Source organism: Pristiophorus japonicus, unplaced genomic scaffold (assembly GCF_044704955.1).
Source record: "Pristiophorus japonicus isolate sPriJap1 unplaced genomic scaffold, sPriJap1.hap1 HAP1_SCAFFOLD_323, whole genome shotgun sequence".
Classification (NCBI taxonomy): domain Eukaryota; kingdom Metazoa; phylum Chordata; class Chondrichthyes; family Pristiophoridae; genus Pristiophorus; species Pristiophorus japonicus.
Window position 1 is genome coordinate 455,401 of NW_027253030.1, and position 6,325 is coordinate 461,725.

Below are 6,325 nucleotides of genomic sequence, written 5' to 3' on the forward strand. Positions count from 1 at the left end.
AGATACCCCAAAACCAAGACACCCACAAACCAAAACACCCCCAAACCAATACACCCCCAAACCGAGATACCCCCCAAACCAAGATACCCACCAAACCAAGACACCCACAAACCAAGATACCCCCAAACCAAGACATCCACAAACCAAGACACCCCCAAAACCAAGATGCCCCCAAACCAAGACACCCACAAACCAAGACACCCCCAAACCAAGATACCCACAAACCAAGATACCCCCAAACCAAGACACTCCAAAACCAAGATAACCCCCAAAACAAGACACCCCGCAAACCAAGACACCCCCCAAACCAAGATACCCCCGAAACCAAGACACTCAAAAACCAAGGCACCCCCAAACCAAGATACCCCCAAACCAAGACACCCCAAACCACGATACCCCCCAAACCAAGGCACCCACAAACCAAGACACCCCCAAACCAAGATACCCCCAAACCAAGACACCCTAAAACCAAGACACTCCAAACCAAGTCACCCCCAAACCAAGATACCCCCAAAACAAGACACCCCCAAACCACGATGCCCCAAAACCAAGACACCTCCGAACTAAGCCACCCCCAAACTAAGACACCCCCCAAACCAAGACACCCCCAAACCAAGTTACCTCCAAACCAAGACACCCCCAAACCAAGATACCCCCCAAACCAAGACACACCCAAACCAAGATACCCCCAAACCAAGATACCCCCAAAACAAGATACCCCTAAACAAAGACACACCCAAACCAAGATACCCACAAACAAAGATACCCCCCAAACCAAGACACCCCCAAACCAAAATACCCCCAAACCAAGATACCCCCAAATCAAGACACCCACAAACCAAGACACCCCCCCAAACCAAGACACCCCCAAACCAAGATACCCCCCAAACCAAGGCACCCCAAACCAAGATACCCCCAAACCAAGATACCCCCAAACCAAGATACCCCCGAAACCAAGACACACCCAAACCAAGATACCCCCAAACCAAGATACCCCCAAAACAAGATACCCCTAAACCAAGAAACCCCCAAACCAAGATACCCCCAAATCAAGACACCCACAAACCTAGACACCCCCCAAACCAAGACACCCCCAAACCAAGATACCCCCCAAACCAAGGCACCCCACACCAAGATACCCCCAAACCAAGACACCCCCAAACCAAGACACCCACAAACCAAGACACCCCCCAAAACAAGACACCCCCAAACCAAGATACCCCCAAAGCAAGACATCCACAAACCAAGAGACCCCAAACCAAGACATCCACAAACCAAGACACCCCCAAACCAAGATACCCCCAAACCAAGACACCCACAAACTAAGACACCCCAAACCAAGACACCCACAAACCAAGACACCCCCAAACCAAGACACCCACAAACCAAGATTGCCCCAAACCAAGACACCCCAAAACCAAGACACCCCCCAAACCAAGACACCCACAAACCAAGACACCCCAAACCAAGACACCCCAAAACCAAGATACCCCCAAACCAAGATACCCCCAAACCACAACACACCAAAACCAAGATACCCCCCAAACCAAGATACCCCCCAAACCAAGATACCCCCCAAACCAAGACACCCACAAACCAAGACACCCCCAAACCAAGATACCCCCAAAGCAAGACACCCCAACCAAGATATCCCCCAAACCAAGACACACCCAAACCAAAATACCCCCAAACCAAGATACCCGCAAATCAAGACACCCACAAACCAAGACACCCCCCCAAACCAAGACACCCCCAAACCAAGATACCCCCCAAACCAAGGCACCCCAAACCAAGATACTCCCAAACCAAGACACCCCCAAACCAAGACACCCCCAAACCAAGATACCCCCCAAAGCAAGACATCCACAAACCAAGACACCCCAAACCAAGACATCCACAAACCAAGACACCCCCAAACCAAGATACCCCCAAACCAAGACACCCACAAACTAAGACACCCCAAACCAAGACACCCACAAACCAAGACACTCCCAAACCAAGACACCCACAAACCAAGATTGCCCCAAATCAAGACACCCCAAAACAAAGATAACCCCCAAACCAAGACACCCACAAACCAAAACACCCCCAAACCAATACACCCCCAAACCGAGATACCCCCCAAACCAAGATACCCACCAAACCAAGACACCCACAAACCAAGATACCCCCAAACCAAGACATCCACAAACCAAGACACCCCCAAAACCAAGATGCCCCCAAACCAAGACACCCACAAACCAAGACACCCCCAAACCAAGATACCTCCGAACTAAGCCACCCCCAAACTAAGACACCCCCCAAACCAAGACACCCCCAAACCAAGTTACCTCCAAACCAAGATACCCCCAAACCAAGATACACCCAAACCAAGATACCCCCCAAACCAAGACACACCCAAACCAAGATACCCCCAAACCAATATACCCCCAAAACAAGATACCCCTAAACCAAGACACCCCCAAACCAAGATACCCCCAAACCAAGATACCCCCGAAACCAAGACACACCCAAACCAAGATACCCCCAAACCAAGATACCCCCAAACCAAGACACCCACACACCAAGACACCCCTCAAACCAAGATACCCCCAAACCATGATACCCCCAAACCAAGACACCCCAAACCAAGATACCCCCCAAACCAAGACACCCCAAAACCAAGACACCCACAAACCAAAACACCCCCAAACCAATACACCCCCAAACCGAGATACCCCCCAAACCAAGATACCCACCAAACCAAGACACCCACAAACCAAGATACCCCCAAACCAAGACATCCACAAACCAAGACACCCCCAAAACCAAGATGCCCCCAAACCAAGACACCCACAAACCAAGACACCGCCAAACCAAGATACCCACAAACCAAGATACCCCCAAACCAAGACACTCCAAAACCAAGATAACCCCCAAAACAAGACACCCCGCAAACCAAGACACCCCCCAAACCAAGATACCCCCCAAACCAAGACACCCAAAAACCAAGGCACCCCCAAACCAAGATACCCCCAAACCAAGACACCCCAAACCACGATACCCCCCAAACCAAGGCACCCACAAACCAAGACACCCCCAAACCAAGATACCCCCAAACCAAGACACCCTAAAACCAAGACACTCCAAACCAAGTCACCCCCAAACCAAGTTACCTCCAAACCAAGATACCCCCAAACCAAGATACCCCCCAAACCAAGACACACCCAAACCAAGATACCCCCAAACCAAGATACCCCCAAAACAAGATACCCCTAAACAAAGACACACCCAAACCAAGATACCAACAAACAAAGATACCCCCCAAACCAAGACACCCCCAAACAAAAATACCCCCAAACCAAGATACCCCCAAATCAAGACACCCACAAACCAAGACACCCCCCCAAACCAAGACACCCCCAAACCAAGATACCCCCCAAACCAAGGCACCCCAAACCAAGATACCCCCAAACCAAGATACCCCCAAACCAAGATACCCCCGAAACCAAGACACACCCAAACCAAGATACCCCCAAACCAAGATACCCCCAAAACAAGATACCCCTAAACCAAGAAACCCCCAAACCAAGATACCCCCAAATCAAGACACGCACAAACCTAGACACCCCCCAAACCAAGACACCCCCAAACCAAGATACCCCCCAAACCAAGGCACCCCAAACCAAGATACCCCCAAACCAAGACACCCCCAAACCAAGACACCCACAAACCAAGACACCCCCCAAACCAAGACACCCCCAAACCAAGATACCCCCAAAGCAAGACATCCACAAACCAAGAGACCCCAAACCAAGACATCCACAAACCAAGACACCCCCAAACCAAGATACCCCCAAACCAAGACACCCACAAACTAAGACACCCCAAACCAAGACACCCACAAACCAAGACACCCCCAAACCAAGACACCCACAAACCAAGATTGCCCCAAACCAAGACACCCCAAAACCAAGACACCCCCCAAACCAAGACACCCACAAACCAAGACACCCCAAACCAAGACACCCCAAAACCAAGATACCCCCAAACCAAGATACCCCCAAACCACAACACACCAAAACCAAGATACCCCCCAAACCAAGATACCCCCCAAACCAAGATACCCCCCAAACCAAGACACCCACAAACCAAGACACCCCCAAACCAAGATACCCCCAAAGCAAGACACCCCAAACCAAGATATCCCCCAAACCAAGACACACCCAAACCAAAATACCCCCAAACCAAGATACCCGCAAATCAAGACACCCACAAACCAAGACACCCCCCCCAAATCAAGACACCCCCAAACCAAGATACCCCCCAAACCAAGGCACCCCAAACCAAGATACTCCCAAACCAAGACACCCCCAAACCAAGACACCCCCAAACCAAGATACCCCCCAAAGCAAGACATCCACAAACCAAGACACGCCAAACCAAGACATCCACAAACCAAGACACCCCCAAACCAAGATACCCCCAAACCAAGACACCCACAAACTAAGACACCCCAAACCAAGATACCCACAAACCAAGACACTCCCAAACCAAGACACCCACAAACCAAGATTGCCCCAAATCAAGACACCCCAAAACAAAGATAACCCCCAAACCAAGACACCCACAAACCAAGACACCCCAAACCAAGACACCACTAAACCAAGATACCCCCAAACCAAGATACCACCAAACCTCGACACACCAAAACCAAGATACCCCCCAAACCAAGACACCCCCCAAACCAAGATACCCCCCAAACCAAGACACCCACAAATCAAGACACCCCCAAACCAAGATACCCCCAAAGCAAGACACCCCAAACCAAGATACCCCCCAAACAAAGATACCCCAAACCAAGATACCCCTAAACCAATATACCGCCCAAACCAAGACACCCCCAAACCAAGGTACCCCCAAACCAAGGCACCCTCAAACCAAGACACCCCCAAAACCAAGATACCCCCAAACCAAGACACCCACAAACCAAGACACCCCAAAACCAAGATACCCCCCAAACCAAGACACCCCACAAACCAAGACACCCCCCAAACCAAGATACCCCCCAAACCAAGACACCCACAAACCAAGACACCCACAAGCCAAGATACCCACAAACCAAGACTCCCCAAACCACGATACCCCCCAAACCAAGACACCCACAAACAAAGACACCCCCAAGCCAAGATACCCACAAACCAAGACTCCCCAAACCACAATACCCCCCAAACCAAGACACCCACAAACCAGGACACCCCCAAACCAAGATAACCCCAAACCAAGACACCCCAAAACCAAGACACCCCAAACCAAGACACCCCCCAAACCCAGATACCACCAAAAACAAGATACCCCCAAACCACGACGCCCCCAAACCAAGACACCTCCAAACTAAGACACCCCCAAACTAAGACACCCCCCAAACCAAGACACCCCCAAACCAAGTTACCTCCAAACCAAGATACCCCCAAACCAAGATATCCCCAAACCAAGATACCCCCAAAACCAAGACACACCCAAACCAAGATACCCCCCAAACCAAGATTCCCCCAAACCAAGATACCCCAAACCAAGACACCCCCAAACCAAGCTACCCCCAAACCAAGATACCCCCAAACCAAGACACCCCCAAACCAAGATACCCCCAAACCAAGATACCCCCAAACCAAGACACCAAGACACCAAGACACCCCTCAAACCAAGATACCCCCAAACCATGATACCCCCCAAACCAAGACACCCCAATCCAAGATACCCCCAAACCAAGACACCCCAAAACCAAGACACCCCCAAACCAATACACACCCAAACCAAGATACCCCCCAAACCAAGACATCCACAAACCAAGACACCCCAAACCAAGACACCCACAAACCAAGACACCCCCAAACCAAGATACCCCCAAACCAAGACACCCACAAACCAAGACACCCCAAACCAAGACACACACAAACCAAGACACCCCCAAACTAAGACACCCACAAACCAAGATACCCCCAAACCAAGACACCCACAAACCAAGATACCCCCAAAACAATATACCCCTAAACCAAGATACCCCCAAATCAAGCCACCCACAAACCAAGACACCCCCAAACCAAGACAACCACAAACCAAGATTGCCCCAAACCAAGACACCCCAAAACCAAGATACCCCCCAAACCAAGACACCTCCAAACCAAGACACCCACAAATCAAGACAACCCCCAAACCAAGACACCCCCAAACAAAGAAAGCCCCCAAACCAAGACATCCACAAACCAAGACACCCCAAACCAAGACACCCACAAACCAAGATACCCCCAAACCAAGATACCCCAAAACCAAGATACCCCCAAAACCA